The sequence below is a fragment of the Toxorhynchites rutilus genome, chromosome 2 (genome assembly GCF_029784135.1).
Source record: "Toxorhynchites rutilus septentrionalis strain SRP chromosome 2, ASM2978413v1, whole genome shotgun sequence".
Lineage (NCBI taxonomy): Eukaryota > Metazoa > Arthropoda > Insecta > Diptera > Culicidae > Toxorhynchites > Toxorhynchites rutilus.
The window spans coordinates 244,488,216-244,501,383 of record NC_073745.1 but is presented as its reverse complement, the minus strand read 5'-3'; the positions used below and the strand labels follow the sequence as shown (position 1 = coordinate 244,501,383).

The 13,168-nt window shown below is 34.9% G+C and overlaps 1 protein-coding gene across 1 annotated transcript in view; it reads right to left on the bottom strand.

The window, feature by feature from the left end:
* The window catches only part of LOC129764553 (uncharacterized), a 132,007-nt gene extending 119,750 nt beyond the window's left edge, over window positions 1–12,257 (bottom strand). The window contains exon 1 of the mRNA XM_055763755.1: window positions 12,021–12,257. The gene's annotated coding sequence lies outside the window, so the exon portion shown is untranslated. The remainder of the gene's footprint in view (window positions 1–12,020) is intronic.
* Window positions 12,258–13,168: the final 911 nt, after the last annotated feature.

The following is a 13,168-nucleotide window of genomic DNA, read 5'->3' as shown; positions in this document are numbered from 1 at the left end:
CCAATGTATGGAAAATTGTTGATAATTGTATGAGTCATACAATTATTTTTAGAATTAAAGAAAAAACTTTTTTTGTTGAGAAAAATGAATATTTATTTTAAACATTTGTTTTAACTGAAATTTTAAGTTTAAGTTTTATTGTTTTTAACTAAAACTGAAATAATTCTATACATTTCATTCTTGAACCCAAGTTTTGTAGGTCTTATAGTTTTTTAATCAATTTGTTTTTGAAATTTTGAGTGTTTTCTCAACTTTTTTTCGACGAAAAAAAAAATATAAATTTAAATATATCAAATTTAAAAAAAGAAAATTCAACGAAATGAAATTATCAATATTTAAATGTTTTAATAGAGAATTTATTGTTTTGTTTTTTTTTGCTTTTATATGATAATTATATTCAAAATAGACGGCTTTTCAATCATTTTTTTCTAATTGTCATTGATACTCGGTCTTATGAGATATTTGTTGCAATTAAAATTGGTCACCTGTGAAAAACAATTTAGGTTGTTACCACTTTTTTATAATTCAGCGAAATGTTGCTCTTATATCAATACTAATGAGAATTGATTTGAAAATTAAATTATTTCATTGTCCTTAACCGTTATAGTTTTGATGTTTTGATCAGAATATACTGTGTCTCAGAGTTTCATTTTTATAATTTCCCGTGTACAGTAAATTTCGGTTGAAATTATGTATACATATTGGGAACGATATTGTAACTATGTTCGTTCATAAGACTAGCTTTATGGTTTTTATTGTTTTGATCAGACGCTATATATATTTAGGATAATTAACGCTTAAACAAGTGTTTTTTCACCGCGAAGAACTAGATGCAAATTTCAACAGGCCGCTGCTTGCTTGAAAACATGACGAATATGCATTATTCAATTATTGTAATTCATGCTAATTGGACGTCAGCTTTTAAAATATATTATAGTGAATATAGTTAAAGTAAATATAATAATAATGATAAAGGAGGAGTAACATCATATAACTATTCAACACGGCCATTTTGGTTTTCTTTGAATGATTCGCGCCTTACCAAAACAACGATGATTATAAAGCTAGTTTTATAAACGAAGAAAGTTACAGTACGTCATTTTGAGATTTCGACCGACCATCATCTCTAGAAGCTCAAAAAATTGTCATTTTATAGTTATGAAACGGATTGTATTAGAGTCAGTTCATTTTCCTGGACCGATAATATCTGCCGGAAGCGTATAATAATCGCAGATACCTTCAGCCTCAAACTGTCTGTCAAATCACATAAAGCATATAAAATTGACAGCTCAAAAAACAATGGCAATTGATTCGATAGCCGAAAAGTAGTTGAATATATATATATTTTTATTTTCGTTCACTCCTAGAATACCAAATTTGAGCACCTACGTGTTTAAAGGTGAACAAAATTCGATTGCACCTCGCGTGGAAGCGCGTTTAACCAATGCAAATGCAGCCGACGCGTCGAAATGGTACACGCGCGCGTATTTAGAATTGCGTCACACACGTGTTCGAGCCATTCATCACCTTGCCACAGCGTGCCATCGATTTGCGTATCACGGGGGCCGCCCGGCCAGTGAGTGCGCGCGATTTTCGCCTACAGGTGCTGTGTGGCATTATTTTTAGTTTGCCTCTGCTCCTAGCGGTGGTTTTGGCCCACTAGCGCGATAAGCAAAGTGACTGAAGGACAGACAGGTGACTTCGCAATTGAGCTATTGGCAGCGGTCTGGCCCCCTTTTCAATGAGGTGTTGATAGTTAAAAGTCACTAGTGATGATGGGACTGCTTAGCTATATATATATAATTAAATATGTAGCCGAAAGGGAAAACTGCTAACAGATACAGTCGGTCACTGGTGCGTGTTGATTCTTATACCCAGAAGGGAATTTTCATTCACACCGTCATTAGAAGAGATGTCGCCCGAGTGATTGTATTTGCATGGATCTGATTGATCTTTACGTACTATGGAAATTTCTACACCCTCAGATCATCAACAATATTATATTTGAACCGAACAATAACGACTTATTGTTCCGGTAGAATTTAAAGGCCGTCACAGTTCCGTTAGAAAATTGGTTTGCAGTAGAATTGGGCAATCTTCATAAAAATTTCGATCTTGACGAATCGATTTTCTGAACAACGTAGAACTCGATTCACTGATTAAATCGGTTCCAGAGAATCAATCTTTGAAAAATCAGGAGCCTTTTTCTCCAATTTATCTACTTATTCTGTATGTGTTTCGATAGAAAGAAAAACCGATTATCGCAATATTTTCGAGTACAAAGAATCGATCCAAAAAAATCTAAATTCGGAATGAAAAAAAAAGTTGAAGGAAAATCTTTAAAAAAGGTTGAGTAATCAACAGACAAGTGTTGTATTCGACCATGCCTGCTACCTAAACTGTATTATTTGTGTTTTTTCACTCTCGTACCTTGTAATCTATGAGAATTTGAAAAGGATGTACAGGTAAACTTCGATATAACGTACATTTCACTTTCAAAATTGTACGTTGTATCGAATTGTTCGTTATATCGAAGCATAATAAAGTACTCACAAACGTAGTCTATAATACATTATTGTGTTGCTGTTTTAATAAAGTTAATGAATAACTTCAATCAGAAGACGAAGCCAGCTTTTCTCATGGTGTATCCCTTCGTACTGTTGATTAAAGCATGATTCATTTAGAATCCGGAATCACAAAACCAGCTGTATTTCGGGATGGATTGAAAGAACAAAACTTGTTTTAGCATCACAATACAGGTAATTCATTGTTCTGTCAGAAAAAAAATATTGAAAAAAATTTTGCTTTACACTTTGGAAATGTGTAAGTTATATCGAGTTAAAATGTACGTTATATCGAGTGACGTTATATAGAGGGTACGTTATATCGAAGTTTCCCTGTATGCGGAGAATTGAAAATCGGTGATCTTTGAGTCTATACAAAAACTAAGAACGGGTTGTAGAGAATAAATAAAGCTTCGTTAATAAAAATACAACGAGAAAAAACATCCTTCGGGAAAAAACCAAATTATTTTAAACTTTGAATAACTATGAACTATTATGAAGACTTGAACTTGAAGTCATAGCCAAAATTATGATCCCTTTTTTCAAATGAGGAATTTCATTTCATATCTCAACTGTTTCAAGGATACACGAATTCTGATGATGTAATATGATTCTAGAACATTTGAAAGTATTAGGGTAATAGTTGAAACCATTCCTTGGTCCAATGTTTCCGAGAGATATAAAGTTTATATTTAACACATTTAAATATTTTTTTACAATATACTATTTTGATAATTTATTGGAGTTTCTCCAGATGTATCAAAATGTGTGAAATTTTTTTTCACATCTTTGATTCAAGAGCAAAGGACAAACAGTTCACAAGATATATAGTGAAATGATCTCAATAATATTTTTATATTATAATTCATTTTTTACTTTCTATTGTGCTAAAATAGATCAAACATATTTTTTTTTTAATTTGGGAATTTGTTTAGAGAACTATAGTTTCCTTTTTTTTTGTTTTTATTCATTATGAAAGCTATTCTAGCTCATTCTTCAAAATTGGAGCGAAAGAGTATTATTTTCATATGACCGTTATTATTCTGTTGGAAGATATTGGTCCAACTTGTTACTCCCTACATTGGATGTGGCGCATAACGAAATGACATCTTTGTGAAACAATTGCTCATTCTTTGGTTCTACACTCCTGTCCGACTCCTGCTAAAGTTGCGTTAAAGTAAGTAGTAAGTAGTAAGTAGTAAGTAGTAAGTAGTAAGTAGTAAGTAGTAAGTAGTAAGTAGTAAGTAGTAAGTAGTAAGTAGTAAGTAGTAAGTAGTAAGTAGTAAGTAGTAAGTAGTAAGTAGTAAGTAGTAAGTAGTAAGTAGTAAGTAGTAAGTAGTAAGTAGTAAGTAGTAAGTAGTAAGTAGTAAGTAGTAAGTAGTAAGTAGTAAGTAGTAAGTAGTAAGTAGTAAGTAGTAAGTAGTAAGTAGTAAGTAGTAAGTAGTAAGTAGTAAGTAGTAAGTAGTAAGTAGTAAGTAGTAAGTAGTAAGTAGTAAGTAGTAAGTAGTAAGTAGTAAGTAGTAAGTAGTAAGTAGTAAGTAGTAAGTAGTAAGTAGTAAGTAGTAAGTAGTAAGTAGTAAGTAGTAAGTAGTAAGTAGTAAGTAGTAAGTAGTAAGTAGTAAGTAGTAAGTAGTAAGTAGTAAGTAGTAAGTAGTAAGTAGTAAGTAGTAAGTAGTTGTAACCAACCACGTTTTCCTTCAATAAGGACCAAGACTTCTATCAGAGAGGCATTATGAAGCTACCTTCAAAATGCAACGGTGCATATTTGACCCAAATCGGAAAAACTGATTCTATACAAAAACTAAGAACGAGTTGTAGAGAATAAATAAGGCTTCGTTAATAATAATACAACGAGAAAAAACATCATTTAGGAAAAAACAAAATTATTTTAAATTTTGAATAACTATAGTATATTTACTACTTCAGAATGCAACGGTGCATATTTGACCCAAATCGGACAATCCGAAGCATATGAAAAAGGTTTTGAAATTCACCCAAAAATAATGGATTACTTTTTCCCCAACCTAATACTATTCCTCTCTTTCCACACCCAATAAAAATATATCTTCTAATTTGTGCACGCTTTTTCGCTCCACATTCATTGGTTTTGCTCTTGACACCGAAGCGATGTCTTCAATCCCCATTTTCTTCAATAGAAACGTTCATTGACTATAATTGAAGTGAAAGAACGGAACGGAAAGTTGACGCAGGACTGTGATTGTATGTAAAACATTTATTTCAGTTCTTTTGATGGTTCAGAAATTTGAAACCTTAACTAATTGATTAGTCCAAATAGAGCCGTTTGTGGCGTGGATCTATATTACTTATTTAAATACTCCGGAACCATTAGGCATAAAAGAATTTGCTTCACTTCCCCAAACATTCATATTTCTAATTTTTACATGGTCTCAGGACCAAGGGCGTTATATTTGTTTTATATTTTTTCTTCAAAGCTGAGGTTTTTTTACATAACATATCCGAATATCAGAGAAGTGTTTTTTTTTTCGTTATCGAGTGATTTTGCAAAGTTAACATGTTTTCAATTTCGTTCAATATTTCTATGCGACTGGACAACATTTAATCGGCCCGGTAGTTTAAAAGTTATGAATTTAATTAGAAAATCCTTTTTGGAAAATGGAAATGATTACCCTAATGATAAAAAACACGGGTCTAATGTTTTGCGTTCAAGAACAAAACTACCACTTCTCACGAAAATCTGAGAACCACTATATCAGTTTGTCATGGAATGGTTGTATATAATCATTTCCATCGCACTTCTAGGTGGATTGACACTATTTTCGTAACTGAAATAATCATTCAAGGACATGTTGTTAAATTATCTTGAAATCAACGAGAAATTGATTTCTTAACACAATTCCTCATAGAAAGTAATATTCACTACTTTGACCCATTGTCACCCCTTCTAAGGGGTGAGATTGGGTGAGGGGTGAGAAAAATGTAGTTTTTAGATATTTCAATCTTAAACTTTATATTCAATTTTTCTGCGGCAAAAAAATAGTTTTTTTCAGTGTTTCCTTTTCCAGAATCTCAAAATTATAGTCTATAACTTTCTCATATTTTCATGAAAATTTGTAGATTTGTTCTTCATGGCAAAATGTTAGACTCACATTTTTTTTTATTCTTTCATTGGTGTGCCCATTTCTAGGGTGAATCGAAAATTGAATTTTCCCTCTTTTTTCCAAAAATTACTTTTTTCAAAAATTCATAACTTTTAAACCACTGAATCAATTAAGATGATCGACATATCAAATTAAAGCACATAAGCTATCCATCCTTTGTTGGAAAAATATTACGTTTGCAGAATATTTGGATTTTGTTTCCGTAATCATTGATTGTGTTTGTTTTTTATAGTTTTCATGGTCCCAGGCGCCCATTGGTCAAGGGCGCTACTTTTTTTGTATTTTTTTTTCTTGAAAGCTGAAGATTTTTTACATAACATATCCAAAAATCAGAATTGTTTTCTTTTTCGTTTTTGAATTATGATTTTTCAAAGTTAACCGATGATCTAAAAATAAAAATTAATTTTTCCCATTTTCCAAAAATTACGTTTTTCAAAAATTTATAACTTCTGAACTATCGAACCGATTCATATAATCGACATATTGAATTGAAGTCAATGAGCTAGTCTTCTTTTATTTGAAAAAATACTACAGCTGCAAACCTGCAGCTTTCAAAAAAATTATAATATAAAAAATAGCGCCCTTAGTTGTGTAATATTTTTCTAAAGAACCCTAGCTGATTGGCTTCATTTTGGTATATGGATCATCTGAATCGGTTCAGTAGTTCAAAAGTTATGAATTTTTGAGAGTAGGAGCAAGGGAAAAAATTGATATCTCGAACTATCGGTTAACTTTGAAGAATCATAACTTAAAAACGAAAAAGGATACATCTTTGATTTTGAGATATTTCATGTAAAAAATCCTCAGCTTTCAAGAGAAATTTATAGAAAAAATAAAACGCCCTTGGTCCCGAATCCATGTAAACCCATAAAAAATAGAAACAATCAATAATTACAGAAACAGCATATATTTTTTTTTGCTAGTGTGATATTTTTCCAAAGAGACTAGCTAGTTGACTTCAATTTGATATGTCGATCATATGAATCGGCATAGTGGTTCAAAAGTTATGAATTTTTGAAAAAAGACATTTTTGGAAAAATCGGAAAAAATGATTTTTTGAACCACCCTAAAATCGAATAGGTCACCCTGACGGAAAAAATAAAACAATGCTGGTCTAATATGTTGCGATATGGAACAAAAAAACTACACTACCGCTTTTCGCGGATATCTGAGAACTACTATATCGGTTTGACATAGAATGACTGTATGTAGTTGATTTTTTTCGATTTTTTCTATTCATCTTCAATATCCTCCAAAGTATTCTATCATTCATTCTAAATCGGGTGAAGGCATACTTAACGATATGTAGACGACACAATTCTGATCAGCTGTTCTCCTGTGATGATGAGTTATACGTAAAAACTTTGTTTTATATATAAGACAGTATAAATTACATAAATGAAGTATATCTCGTAAACGAATACTTTCAGAAAACTTATAGCTATAAGCTTTATAATTTGAAATGATCTCCTGAATCATGTTCTCTAACCGGAATATGTTTATTATTCAAATAATATTTTTTTTAACGTAGAACTACGTCTTTCACTAACCCTTTGCGGTTTTATTAAATTTGAGCATGAGTGTTGTACTGGTCGGATTTTTTGTTTCCTTGAAAAGGCAGTGATACATGCAATATTATGAAAAATAAACATTTTTTTTTGTGAACCATATACATGTATTAATTTAACAATGTATTTTAATGTGATGTTTTTATATAAAAATTTATAGTTCGTCTTCGTGTGAAATCTTTCGAAACAGTCTCCAAGAGTAAATCATATGAAGTATAATCAATATATAATTTTATTTTTATTATCCGTTAAATATGAGACACTTTTGTCATTGATGCAATAAATTGCCAAGTAATTAATGCCAACAATGTGTATCCGAATAGATCAGAATTTTTCACTTTTAACAAACTAAGATTTTTTCACATGATATTATTCAGATGACATAAGACACTTATGCAAACAATTAATCTGCTCTTTAAAAACAACTACTTCAACATAATTTAAACCAATAGTTACTCGAATAATGATTTCTACGTATCCGAAATGATCAGAACTTTTCACTTTAGATGCCATTATACAAATAACATGGGACCCTTATGCAAACAGTAGTTTTGATACTTATGAGCAATCTTTTCCATCACACCAGTGTTACAATGGCTAAATTCTGCTGTTATGATTTTTATCCCACATCCCTATGCATTCAACGCGCTGTGTGTTGTCTTGTGTGGGTAACTATTTTTGCTGTGAACGGATTCAGGCGATTTACATACCAAACGAATCGGAAATTCCCTAAGATTTGTTTGATATGCTATACATTAGAATCCCATAATCTGTATATGGTTTAATTTGATGAAAATTGGAAGCATTCCCATTTCCTCATACATTTGTTCTGTCAATTTGTGTGCTTTTCCGAACAGAGCTGTCAATAACGAGCAACGAAGGGGAAATCGTAACATGTAAATTCTCCGTGAACAAAAGAAAAGAAGAAGAACCGAAGGGAATAATTACATAGATTAAAAACAGTGGCAAACTTCATTCTTCGTGAGGACACCGACTGGACAACACCGTTGCTGGACGATCTGGACGACAAGGGATCGAATGGTTTTCTCAAAGCAATGGGGTGGAGGAGAAATATGAGAAAAGAGTAGAGTTTCTCAAGGGCCTTTTTGGAGCCTAGAGACGAATGAACTGAAGAAGTTTAACCCTTGCGGCAGTGTGCTCTGTCGGAGTGCTACCGCTGAACGGAGCATTGCACCGAAAAGTATGCACATCGCGCTGGTGTGATCGATGTGCAGTATCACTCTCATGTCGTCTAAAGACAACGCTCGTATACAAAACTTATCGCGCGGATGTCGCCTACAGACGAGGCACGTAGCGAAAGGGTCAAAGTTTCTTTAATTCAACAAGGAATGAAAGGAAAGGCAAACTTTCAGTATCGTTCTAGATACTAAACAATGAACATCGATTGTTCTTCCTTGTTTTGCGCCATCACATGTCTTTGTTTCGGACTGAGCTGTGGACGCGACCAAATTACTCACTCGCTGATGTCTCTGGCATTGCGATCATTGCATCAAACTGATGCCATTGCATTAAGGTCATGAGCTACATAATTGTGTGGGGAATCGCCAAGCTAGGCTATCGTCACCAAGAAAATAAATGTTCTGGAATTTTGTCAGGGATTTGGTTTCGCATGACGGTAGAAAAACTCTCTCCACAAAGGATGACAGCTAAGCTAATCTAGACTGGCAATATTAACAGAAAGGGCTTCTGTTGAGAAAGGCCCTAAACGGAGATAAGTGTGTGTATATTTAGTTGCTTCAAGCCATCGATATATGCATATTTGTGTGCGTACGTGCGTGCTTCATAATCCGTACGTAAAAATAGTGCATCTTCGCTACGCTGAAACCCCATTTGTAATGATAAATATAAACAAAGAGGGAAGATAGCGGGCGGCAATTATTTACGCTAGGGTATTTATAATGAATCTCTGCTGAGGCAAATATTCACTCTTTTCCCAAGCAGTTAACATTGCTTGTTTTCTGTCATCATAAATGCTTCGTTGGTGCCTTTCACATTGCATCAATGCATTAAACTGACGCTTTGGCGAAGCAGTTGTTAAAGTTCTGCACCAAAAAAACATTTGGGGAATACCAAGTTATTCAAAAAGTTATAATAGGTCATTAATTTATTTGGGTTCGCGTGCAGATAGATTTTTTTACGCTTATTTAGTCACCAAGAAAGTAAATGTCGTTCTGGAATTTCGTATGTGATTTGGTTTCGCTTGCCAGTAACAAAACTTTCTCCACTAAGGATGACAGCTGCGCTTATCTCGAGAATGTATTGTTCTGCGAGCACAAGAATGAATCATCACACAATTATCGTCACATAATTCAACAATAAAACAAAATATTTCAGGGCGACCACACTGGTAGAATGGTTATTTAAAAATTTTCGTAGTACAGCGCGGACTCGATTATATACAGTTTTTGTTTTCTTTTCACTGTATATAATCGAATCCGAATCGAGTTAAAAATGTTTTTTTATTGTTTTTTTTTTGCATGTAAAAGTTCTTAGAATATAAAAGAGGAATTTGATTTTTGATTCATCCCCTTAAAGTCAGACAACACCTTTTTCACATGAAAAAAAAATCCAGATTCTCTCAGGCGATGATAGACGATCATATTTGATGAAAAAAATCCTTCTACGCATATGTTCGAATTTCAACAAGGACAGAGTTCTAGAACTTTTTTTTCGGACTCTGTTGCCTTAAACACACATTACAAAGTACGCTACGGAAGTCGATTCTGTTGCTTTCATTTGAAAGATGAGAAAATTTAGTACGTGATATAGTAGTAGAACATCTAAATTAGTGGATTTTAATAACATTTTGGAAGCTTGAAACTTGAAGGTTAATAATTTGAATGTGTTATTATTAATTTCATCCTAAAAATTTACATTAAAATAGATTGTTTCTATCAATTACATTGAAGTTCTCTAGCCGCTCTACAATTTGTTCTTTGTCATCCAACTTCTATCTTTCTTAATCGATATAAACAATTCCTGGTAAAAATTCAAGCAAAATCACAAAAAAATCACAATTTTTACCCCACTGTACATGTAATAGCTACTTGAATTACACCTTAACGTTGATAGGTTACATACATTCATTCATGTTCCAAACTGTATACAATCGAGTCCAAAATTGAATGTAATCGAATCACATATAATCGAGTCTGTATATAATCAAGTCCGACCTGTACCAAGTCCGACCTATATTCGCAGTTATAAATAAGCGACTTGAATTAAACTACAGCGTAGTTCTTCGTCAACAATTCGGTCTTGAACACAACCTCTTATATTTTTTTAATTCCTCCAATATTTTTTACACAACAATTCAACAGTTGATGTTCATTTTCAATTTAAAAAAAAAATCACACCCAAAGGGACTTATTCTCTTTATTTACACTACTATCATCTCGTTTGTTCAAACATCGTTGTTCATTTCATTCGCCTTACTAACTTCAAATTTAGTACAAGTATTTCATTCAGCATCAATACGACTCAACATCTGTAATCACGAACCGCACCGATAACATACATTTTCCGAGTAACACAATTGGAGCTGAAAGTTCCGAGCATAATAAATGTGCTGCCCAGGTGATCTGTTGCTGCTGCTGCCCATTCATCTAGGCATTTCATCAAAAATCTCCTCCAGCGGCCATCGGCATCGCGCAACCGTAACAACAGCAGATCAATCGAGAACCGTAGAATTAGCAAACGACGAACCCCTCCATTAGTATCAGGAGACTGCTGCCAGCGTTTAGAATACGAACCCGTTATGATGCTGCGCCTCAATCGTCGCCAATGACTGTAATCAGCATCGCAAAACTATATCGCGAGACCTGACCGCAAACCGCAAATTTTCCGCTGGAAGAGCGACGATGTCGGCGTGTTTGTGTATTCATTAATGCACGAAAATCTTCCGCGTTCCGTTGATCTAGTTCTAGTAGGATGACCCGCGGCGAATCCAGTTTAGTGTCCGTCGTCGTCAACTTGCAAGTCTTTGTCATTTTTCCAAGGTTACATTAGATAGGGAATCTTCGATCTAGATTTCACAACAGGGGTCAAAGCGGTGCGGCCGTTCTATAGGAATAGTTGAAAACGATCGATCCCATTTTCCATTCCCGGCTTAGGTAGGAACGGAGCAGAACTGGTTTTATAGCACCGACTGGGATCGAGACGGGCATTTCATGAATAATATAACTATAATTCTTCTCCAATCGCAGATGTTGTCAACGGGGATAAAATGAAACGAGGCGAGCCTGTAGTCCTAATGATTGACTTTTCGCAATTAAATTCTGCCCAGACTGGAAAATCCAAGGTTCCCCTGTGACATTGGGGCATCATTTTTAATTAACTCGATTTAATGTTTCCTTGAGAAGAGCAGTGTTCATTAGCTGCAGCTGACCAGCTGCTGAGGATGTATTACTTGTCATTCAGTCGAACAGTGCTAGCGTTGATGCTAATTGTTTTCGAGAAACAAGCTCCCAAACAAAGCGCGACTCCGCATAAAATGGAAACGAACAAGATTCTCAATGATACTGCATTTTTCTGAACACATCGTCACATACATATGCTGCGCTACCGATGGGAAGTTTCGTTTTCAAGAACACTTGTACGCGTCAGTCACAAAACAATTGAATTCACGTTGTCACGCACTAAATTTTAATTGTTTTCCGCTAATTCTACAATACAACACTTCCCCAAGACCAAAGCTTCAACCAACTTCTTTTTACTGAATGACTTACAATTTTACAGGAATATTTAGAAAACACTGATCGAATTAATTTTTCTTCATTAATCAAAATTCAGAATTGCAACCATCCACTAAGCACAGATGTGTAAGATGTCAACACAGCGTACGGCACGACACTGTCTAGTTCTAGAACTTCAGACGGCCCGCGGATGTTTGTCTTTCCGAAGCAGCGGGGAGCTCTCGAAACGCGCGTGATAAACCCGGTGACGACAAAAATCATACTAAAAGTTTCAAAACAGAGGAAACGTATTAAAGTTTGTTGTGATTTTGCAGCTTCGCTTCGCGCCGCCGCATCATAAGGGGGAACCTCGAGACGGTTTGATGTCCGACCTGTGTTGGAGAGGTCGATGGTTTTGGGTGGCACGAGGCAGAGAAAAAGAGCGTGCCGGGTATCTCTTTCTCTCGAACAAGCGCGAGGATACTCTCGCGCGTGGTTTGTCATATCAGTTGCCGGACGCCGGCCACTCACTCTCAGCTTCAGCTATGGACCATCAGACGAAAGCCAGGTGGGTTGTTGTTGTTTTCTACAAATTCTTGTCCGTCCCCAGCTGAACGCGAGTGAGAGTGTCCAACGATTATGTCACTTCTTGTTTACATCTGAAAGTGTGATTGCTGCGGATGCTCGTCGTTCTGTGGGAGTTCGGGAGAACAACCGGCTTCAGGTGGTGTGTACGCATTTTCTCTGAGAAACGGACTGCGTGATAGCTGTGCGGCTATCTCGTGCTGAGTGACCATTGCTGTGGGTTGGAGATGAACACATGGACCGTATAACTTGTATGCAAGTTCTTTTCCATCACTTTAGGGTCTGTCCACATACCACGTGGACAACTTTAGGGGGGTAGGGGGTACGAAAATGTCCACGCTTGTCCACGGTGAGGGAGGAGGGAGTTTAGATAATGTCCATGTGGACACATAAAATGAATATTTCTGAAAATACAATATGATCATAAATGAATGATATCTGCTCTGCATTTTCATCGAATTTCAATCTTGCCGCTCCTTACGTGTACTCCATATTTATCAATAAAAGACCATATTTTTTCATATCGTTGAACTGTTTCGCTGAAATGCGTATTCTAAGAGTAACGCACATGAACTGAGAGTGATGAACTTTTTACCATTCCGCCAGGACGAAGACAC